This window comes from Micropterus dolomieu, unplaced genomic scaffold (assembly GCF_021292245.1).
Source record: "Micropterus dolomieu isolate WLL.071019.BEF.003 ecotype Adirondacks unplaced genomic scaffold, ASM2129224v1 contig_7853, whole genome shotgun sequence".
Classification (NCBI taxonomy): Eukaryota; Metazoa; Chordata; class Actinopteri; order Centrarchiformes; family Centrarchidae; genus Micropterus; species Micropterus dolomieu.
This window is the reverse complement of record NW_025736839.1, coordinates 413-9,388: the sequence shown is the minus strand read 5'-3', so window position 1 is coordinate 9,388 and position 8,976 is coordinate 413. Positions and strand designations below refer to the sequence as shown.

The 8,976-nt window shown below is 41.9% G+C and overlaps 2 long non-coding RNA genes across 8 annotated transcripts; one reads left to right on the top strand and one right to left on the bottom strand.

The window, feature by feature from the left end:
- Positions 1-642: 642 nt before the first annotated feature.
- LOC123965003 lies at positions 643-2,286 on the top strand. The gene is made up of 3 exons (XR_006823590.1): positions 643-1,353; positions 1,870-1,965; positions 2,043-2,286. It is a non-coding gene; the product is annotated as an uncharacterized LOC123965003 (long non-coding RNA).
- Positions 2,287-3,324: 1,038 nt separating this feature from the next.
- Positions 3,325-8,699, bottom strand: LOC123965004. Of its 7 annotated transcripts, none has more exons than XR_006823593.1 (8): positions 8,110-8,696; positions 7,245-7,517; positions 5,754-7,144; positions 5,438-5,580; positions 4,541-5,090; positions 4,306-4,439; positions 3,831-3,939; positions 3,325-3,636 (listed from the first exon to the last, which is right to left on the bottom strand). It is a non-coding gene; the product is annotated as an uncharacterized LOC123965004 (long non-coding RNA). The 7 variants fall into 7 exon arrangements; XR_006823592.1 differs by having other exon boundaries at positions 5,787-7,144; XR_006823595.1 differs by having other exon boundaries at positions 5,438-6,055; positions 7,023-7,144; positions 8,110-8,688.
- Positions 8,700-8,976: the final 277 nt, after the last annotated feature.

Below are 8,976 nucleotides of genomic sequence, written 5' to 3'. Positions count from 1 at the left end.
CTGGCTAACGACTTACAAAGCTCTGCGTTAGCCAGTCTGCTGCACTGTCCTGTGAGTCTACAGAAAGTGAAAAGCACCTCCAAACTCCACATTTCACATAATACAGACACAAAACTGTATTACCTCAGCTGGTTCAAGAAATTGGACTCCACTTTCTCTTTTTTTTGTTTTTTTTAAGCTTTAAACATTTTACTTAGAAAGGCACAAACTATGATTTCCTGGTAAATTATTTTGATGTAAGAAATAAAATCCGAAAGACATTTTGTTTTCTCCAAGTAAACAATACGACATAATTTTTCAGCCATAACTCAGATATAAACGTTGAATCTCCATAGATCAGTCTTTATTAAGTTGTTTTCTTAATTGTTAAGGTAAGGGGGTTAGGAGGAGGGGAAAAGTCCCGGCTAACGACTTACGTAGCTTTGCGTTAGCCAGACTGGTGCACGGTCCTGTGGTGTGCCTCCAGAGTCCCCAGAAAGTGAAAAGCACCTCCAAACTCCACATTTCACCTTATAACAGCCACAAAAAGTCGCATCAAACTGAAGTGCTGGTTAACTGTGAAATAGCACAGTCTGCGGCTGGGAGGCAAAACTGGAAACAAAGTGGGTTTTTAATTTTTCTTTTGTCTTTAGGCATTTCCTTGTTATAATGTCCCTGTGTGTACCGTTTCTGTGTTTTCATGTCACTTGTCCTATTTTTTATCACCCAGAAATAATTCCTGCTCTTTGCTGCATATAAAAAAGTGCATTACCTTTGCATTTGTTCAAAAAATTGGACTTCACGAATCCTTTTTAACAAAAAAAAATACTTGCTTGTTGTACAGCCATCTTTACTTCTGTAAAAACATACATAAGTAGTAATCGATAAGTAGTCGGACGAACATGTCTTTTAATACAATAAGTCCTTCACGTGATAGGACACATAGTTTTTGTAAATCTCTCTCAAGCCATCCCTAGTTAGTAACGTTCATTTCTACCACAATGTTTTGATTAGTGTTGACTAAGTTCAGTTGCATCATCACAACCTAAGATATTTATATTTTAACTAACTGGCGGTTTTGGTGTGAAACGAAAGTTAAGATTTTAGCAGTTAAGAGTTAATTCAAAGTTACCGTGTTCAGGTGGTGCAAAAGCCTGCAAAAGCATTAATCTAAACTACAAATGCAAGAAACGGGCGTGGCATCACACAAATTAGACTGTACTATTGTAAAAAAAGATTTGAATCTTTGAACCGCAGCTTGTAACGGCATGCTATGTATTTGCCTTTCCTTTCTACAAGTTGTCTTTAACAGAGCATCTTTTTCAGATAATGGCTGACAAAAGTGGAGTGGAAGATGGCACCGACTTCAGTCCAGTAAGTATGCCTTAAATAAATTTATAAATCTGTATGTTTACACCATGCATAAATTATTGACATGTCATTGGATATTTTTCCATGAAACATTGGGCTCTCTTGTGACTAAATAATGTGGACAACTGTGTTGCCAAATAAGTCTTTTTGATATTTCCCATAGTGCACTCTGAGTATTTTAATTTAAATACTTTGTGCCTAATAGGATGAGATGAAAGTAGCTTTTACACTTTTCCTTTACATGATTAAAATTATTAACACCATGACTAAAGACAGTTTTGTCATTCAACCTAATTATATAGCTCTCAGCATTGTTGTTTAAATAATTCCATACTGACATTTCAATGAATAGTGTGCATTGAAATATCAGTGTGGAATTATGTCAAACAGGGCAGTGAATGCTATATCACTGGCTGGAATTTTGGAGTTGGGGGAATCTCAGTGTATTGTTTATTGTATATTTGTGAATTGTGATGCATCAGTCAGGTTTAACAACTGTTGTATTGTGCCATTTTGCAGGAAAGTGACCTCTCGGTCACCTCTGTTGAGGAACACCACCTGCCTGTGCCTCCTCCTCATCCTCCTCCTCCTGAATTACCTGAGGAAGATGACAACGTAATGTATAGTCTATACTAAAAATCAATTAAATTCACATCCTTATATGCAGTTTTTATTTACTTTTTTTTCTCCAGTACTTTGCAGATGATGAAGATGAGCCCATGGAAGAAGGAGACTGATTTTTTATAGTTCAATGAAGGAATGGATTTGTTCATAAAGGAAGTTTTAAATTCTACATTCAGCAGTCAGACAGATATGGCCTCTTTAGTTATTACATTAACATTGAATTGAAATCCTTTCTGTATCTGCTTGTTGTTTTATTTAATTGTAGTGCCAATGGCCTGATTAATTTTAAAAGCAATATATTTATATAGTTTAAATAAGGCATACATTTTTATTATATTATATATAATATTTTATATATTTTTTGTTTAAATAAAGAAAATAATCTACTCCTCTCCTTGTATCTTTGTATAAGATGATATGTGTATGATATATTTAATCTGTAAATAGTTTTGATTTTGAATGACGTTTCAGGCAGAAACCCTCTACCAGCAGTCACACAAATATTTTCAGTATTCTGCTTATAGTTTTAATTTATTTGTAGTGCCAATTACATGGTTAATTGTAAAAAAAAAAAAAAAAAAAACCCCTCACACAGGCAGCCACAGATAGACTGGTAACCACAGACAGGACAGGGCCTTGGTGGGCCATCTTGAGAAGCCAGCTTTGGAAGGACTATTGCATTAGCGTTTAGGACAGGACAGTTCAAGCACTGCAAGTCGAGTGTCTTTACAGGAAGGTCAGTGAAGTAACAGAATATATAACCACAGATACAGGACCAAAAATGTTTGGATAAAGTGTGTAAGGATCGAGGAAGACTTGAGATATTAAACAGCAATTGAATAAGCGTTAAGCAGCACGGAAATAGTCTGCTGTCGCATTGGAATCCAGGAGAACTCCATAGATTAAGGGATTTCGAGTCAGTGAGGGTCGAGCGAGGGGTGGTGGGTGCAGGGGGGCGCCAACCCCAAAAACTAAAGAATATTAGCTTTTGAGGATTAGTGCTCAAAAATAATGAAAGCTGGGTTTAGGCAACACTGTGCTAGGACAGGGGTAGGGTTTATATATATATATATATATATATGTATATATATATCCCCCTATTCTGACAAGAGTGACCTTTGTCTTATTCTAACCCCAGTTTGTGTCCATTTCCCTCAGATGTAGTGTAGTAGATGGCATGAAAATAACACAATGACTAGTGTTATTTTGTTCTAAGATGTTCATTTGGCTCCATCTAGTGACCAAATGTGTATTCTGCAGCATGTGAGCTAAATTCTGCACTAAAAAAGTCACAATGTTAGCAATGATAAACAATATCCAATTAAAATAAAAAAAGACAGAAGGAAGGTATTAAATTCAAAGTATTGAACATTTATTAAATTGAACACAAACATGTTCAACATATTTGATTAGTCACACCACAATGAAAGGAATATAAAAACATTTTAACATGAAACAAGAAAACATACACATAAAACCAAAAAGATATTCCATAAACAAAATTTAAAAAAATCACTCTGCAGTGTCCATTGAGTAGCTAGTGGACCCAGGAACACGAGCTGGTGGTGGCTCTGAGGTCTCAGCCGTACTGGAGGTGCTGTCCTCTGACTCTTCAGCGGCTTCTTTTTTCCAGGGTTGTTGTTTTTTGCCTTTTCCCATCTTCTGAAAGACCAATTAGTGAAAAAATGGTAACAGCATATTAGTGGCACTGCTAGAATGAGGAGCAGATCTGCTCTGGTGAGGGAAGCTTCTCTGTTAAAGCACTCCATAATAGCTATGAGCTGCCACCCAGTCTGACAATAACCATTAAACAAAGTAGTAGAAGTATTAGTAGTGGTAGTAAACTTCAAACTCACCAGATTGCACCTCTCCCTGCTGGTGGGTCCCGGTCTGCTTTGTAAGGGTGGACAGCTCTCTTATCAGCACCCTGTCCAGGGAGCTTATCTGTGCTGCAGACAGACGGACCTGAGGAAGAAATACAGTCATACATTGAGGACCTTGAAGACATAACACACTATAATCTGTAATAAAAAGAATGTCATTCAAAGACAAATCTCTTCAGTTTTCATCGACTAAAACGAATTCATTATAAATGACAACTATTCGACATACATTTTTTTGGCGCCATTAAAACACTAATGAAAATCCCTGCCAAGATTAACACTGTTTAAATGCAGTCCCTCACAAGTCCCACCCCGATAAATAAGTAGTAGCTGTATTTAGAGAACAGTAAACGGTCAGGCAGTATAGGTATTGCATCAAGTTCTGGCGAACTGAGGCAGGCAGTGATTAGGGGTTCCAATAGCTAATATAAACCTGAAATAAACCCACTGGCTTGGAGGGAGAAACAGACGACGTTTGTTTTCTCACGAAAGCTCAAAGCGACGAGCTTCTTAATCACTGTCGCTCTTTGCATGAGCCTCTTTCCGCTGGATTGCAGAGGAACGGCTATCTTCTCCATGTTGCTGGACACAAGCACAAAATTAACAAGGCCGTTGTTTAAAGAGTGGCATTTACAACACATATGAGAAATGGAATAAAAAATTATTATATTATGTTGGAGTACCTGGGGCTCAGTCCAGCAATCTTCTCCATGTTGGATGAAGGTGCTGACACTGAGATGGTGTGACCCCGGGGTCGGTGGCCTCCGCTGGGGAGATGGCTCCAGGTGGCTGCACTGCTGATGGAAACTCTAATCTCATCCTTGCTTCTCCACTTTGAGATGACACTACACCTGGGCTTTCACCATCTTGACTCTGACCTGCCAGTCCGTTAAAGTCCCCTGTGTGCTTCCCTCCACCTTCCCTTTCTCAAAACGAGGCTGCTGCTGCTGAGGCTTGCTGTCTGAAGGTGTTTTGGGCCTCGATGCGTCTCCTGGCAGTCTGGGACTCTATACCGGCCTTAGAAAAAGCTTCAGGTAAGGTTTGGAGCTCCGGAGAGGAACTGGACTTGTTAAGTCCGTGACCCTGGGACTGAGTGTGGGTCTGGAAGGGAAGCTCGAGCCCCTGGCTACCTGGTGTGGAGGGTCCCAGAGCGGGCTGGTCAATGGGAATCACTCCCTCGCTCACCTCCTCCAGCGTCGACTTTTCATCATCCTGACTGGAGGTGCAGTACGACTGGAAGACAAAAAAGTAGAAGACTATTTTACAGATAAAACATGCCGAACCACAGAACGGTTAGTAATGTGCAGAATAAAAACACTGGTGGGCGTGTGATTATGCAGAAACAAGGGTGGGGAAACCCACTTAATAGGAGTGTGGATGATTAACAACAAGCGGTGGAGATGCTTGTGAATACGATTTTCATCTTTTCACAGCTTGTATGTGGTTAGAGACAGTACGGCCACAACAAGCCATGTGAATGAAAATGTATGTGTTGTTTTTATTACTTACCATGCTGTAGTACACGTGGTAGTTTGTGTGTGGAGAAAAACAAAAATACAAAGAGTGCACCAACTACCTACCCTGCTGAGCATTCCAGGCGGCGGGGTCTTTGAATGAAGATGGGATCTGAGGTCATTGGCTCAGACTCTTCACTCTCTGGCCAATCAGACGGGGTGTGTGCTGTGGTGACCCCTGACCTCCTCTCCAGCACCACCACCAGAGTCTACAGCAGGACACAGCAACAACCAAGTGGGTTATAGGTGGATACATGCACACAAAAACTCAATCTCTGATCAACATTTGATTCTTACTGTGTACTTGAATGTAGATTTTACAAACAAACACAAAGGCAGTCATGCAAACACATGAACATGACCTTCAGTCAATTCAACCTACAAACACTGACATCAGAGCCAGACAGACACTCACTCCCTCTCTCCTTCTCTTCTCGGAGGTGGGCAGGGAACAGCCACTGCCTCTGTGTTGGGGGAAAAGTTAGGGCAAGGGTAAACTGGACTGATCATCGGCCATCAGGTCGACTTTGTTCCGTGGTTCAGACAGGACGAGCACGGCTTTGTTAACCGGAGGAAGCTTCCTGTCATGTCAAAAGAAAACTTGGTTGCACCTGCTGAAAAGGCTCATGCGCATTGGTGTCTACTGAGGACTACTCGGAGGTGGGCAGGGAACAGCCACTGTCTCTGTGTGGGGAAAAAAGTTAGGGGTAGGGGTGGGGTTCTTCTTTTTCCTTCAAATATCTTAAAGCTAAAAGGGAAAACCCATCAGGGTGCTAGTAGTATAATAAACTCTCTGCCGTCTCCACTGTCCTGTGAGGGACAGCCAGCAGTAGGTGGTCACCCGGCAACATGAGGCTGTGGGGGTGGTGGTGAGGATCCACCAGCTGCAGTAATTTCCCTGGCAGCCTCACCACACGGAGCTGCTTCCTCACTATCTTGACTCTTTGTTGCCAGGCTTTTTCATTGGCTGGTTCCTTTCTTTCCAGCTTCTCAAAGACACATTAGAGAAAACCTACAAGGTTAGACTTACACGAGGAATCTGTGTCGGTGACTCAGTGCTTTAGACAAATAATGGCAACAATAGTAGCATTTTAGTGCCACTGCTGGACCGAGGAGCAGATCTGCTCTGGTGAGAGAAGCTTCTCTGTAAAAGTTTTCAAGATTAGTCCTCTCTCCCACCTCCATCACTCAATCACCCCCCCCCGGATTAATTTTCCCAGGCCTGTTAGGAAGGCAGAGTAGCGGTTCGAACCATACTCATTTGATAAAATGGCAACCTTATTGTTAACCTGGAGGAAGTGGAGAGGATGAAGGTATAAAGTCAGAGAGTGTATGAATGAGCTGACCGTAATATTCAATCATATTCTCACCTGACCGGCTCCTGCAAACACCACTCCGATCTTATGGGTGTCACAAGGAGGCATCTGGTCACTCACCTGCCACAGCGATTAAACGCAGTGAACAACACTTTATACGACGCACTGGAGCAGATTCCAGGTCAGTCAGAGAGGTCATCTAACCTCAGTTTTGGGCAGCAGCCGCGGCTTTTTGGCTTTATCCCCAAAGAAAGGAGAGTGGTACAGCTGGAGGAAGACAAAGCTAGAGGAGACAAAAAGTAGTAGACCGAGAGAAAAACCTGAAATAAACCCACTGGCTTGGAGGGAGAAAGAGACGAACGAGCGACGAGCTTCTTAATCACTGTCGCTCTTGTCTCCACTTTGCAGGAGTCTCTTTCCGCTGGATGGCAGAGGAATGGCGATGTTCTCCATGTTGCTGGACACAAGCACAAAATTAACAAGGCTGTTGTTTATAAAGTGGCATTTACAACACATATGAGAAATGGAATAACATTTTTTTTATTATGTTCGAGTACCTGGGACTCAGTCCAGCAATCTTCTCCGTGTTACTGGGTCTGGGTCGACTGTGGTCCCTCTCCCTCCTGGAGGAGGCGGCTGACACTGAGATGGTGTGACCCCGGGGTCGGTGGCCTCCTCTGGGGGAGATGGCTCCAGGTGGTGGCACTGCTGATGGAAACTCTAATCTCATCCTTGCTCCTCCACTTTGAGATGACACTACACCTGGGCTTTTGCTCAGGGTCGCCCCCAGAAATTTTTCCTGGGGTGGCTGAAAATCCTGGGGTGGCACACTAAACCAAAAGCCATAACTGAATTTCAGGAATTCTATTATGCAGTATATAGAGTTGAATACTACATAAAAATGTGAGTTAAGGCATGACAGAATGAATTACTTTGGTTTCTTATTTTACCGTTAAAACTGTCTAATGACTAAAACCAGTTCAGTTAACATTCCATAAAAATCCTGTTTGATGTATTATCTGTTTGTGTTAGGCAATTAATTGTTCTTTAAATAGGTAAGTTGACCCTTTCCTTAAAAAGACAAATACAGCTTTTATTTGTAGGAGTGCACTGAAGGGGAGGAACAAAACATTTACTGGGAACAAGCCTACTAACAAGATTACAGACATCATGGAGCATAAATATTTTTTCTTTAAATTCATGCTGAAATATACGATATTTGTAAACATACATGTTTGGTGTTATTCTTGTTACAAACAACTAGGATAGTTATTCTTGAAATATCCAACTTTTTAACAACCAATTTCAGCAGTGTCATAAAACATAGATACCAGTAAAACTAGCATACTCTCTCTTGCTTCTGTGTTTTTTAACATGTCAACAAACAGCATGGCTCCATTATAGGAGGTAGCTTTCACTCACCAGAGCTGAGGCCCCACGCGAGGAGCAAGGCGGCTCGGCGGTGTTTCCTCTGGCCAAACTTCTGGCTGACTGAAGTTTCTCAGACAGCCCGCCAACTCGTCTTGGCCCCGCAGTGTTTGGTGTGCTGCTCAGTGGAGCGCCTGTTGGCGCAGCCCAGTTTGACAGCATCGTCCAGGTGCCTCCCGCTGTTGTCACGTTGTGCAATCGTCTTAGAAAGATGAAGATGAAGACATGACGCTAACAGCCGGTCACAAGCGGCGCTGTCCGGGGCTCCGGTGTTCCTCCGACGTTAGCTTGCTGTTAGCGATGGTGCTAACCTGTTGCTATCTGCAGACTATCAGCTCTCACACACAGTACAACAAACTTATAAACCAGCCGGGCTGCTGACTGTCTCTGTATATTCATTAAATGAGACTTTTCTTTCTTCTGCCGCTGGTCGCTGCCTCCACAAGAAACACTAGTGATGTGCCTCGAGGCTTCGAAGCGCGTGTTCAGTGATGCGGGATGATTTTTGTAAAGCGCGTATGGAGGCTTGTGTTGATTAGTATGTGGTGACGTTCGAAGCCTCGCGAGCCGGCCGTACTGACCGATTCAGGAAATGGTTTGCGGGTTTGGCGTGCGATTCGAAAGGAGCAGCAAAATGCAATGGACCCTCATCAACATTTTATGTACTTCTGAACTTGAAATTGAACACAATTAGATTTTATCAACAGCTCATTTTAAATGACTGAAAAAGTTTATCAATTTATGTCTGAATTCTTTTGATCAAATAACTTTTTGTGATGAAACAGAGGAAAAGAAAGTGTTGACATGTTTTGGTTTTTTTTACATTTTGTGGCTTTGGTAAGAATTCTTACCCCATATTAC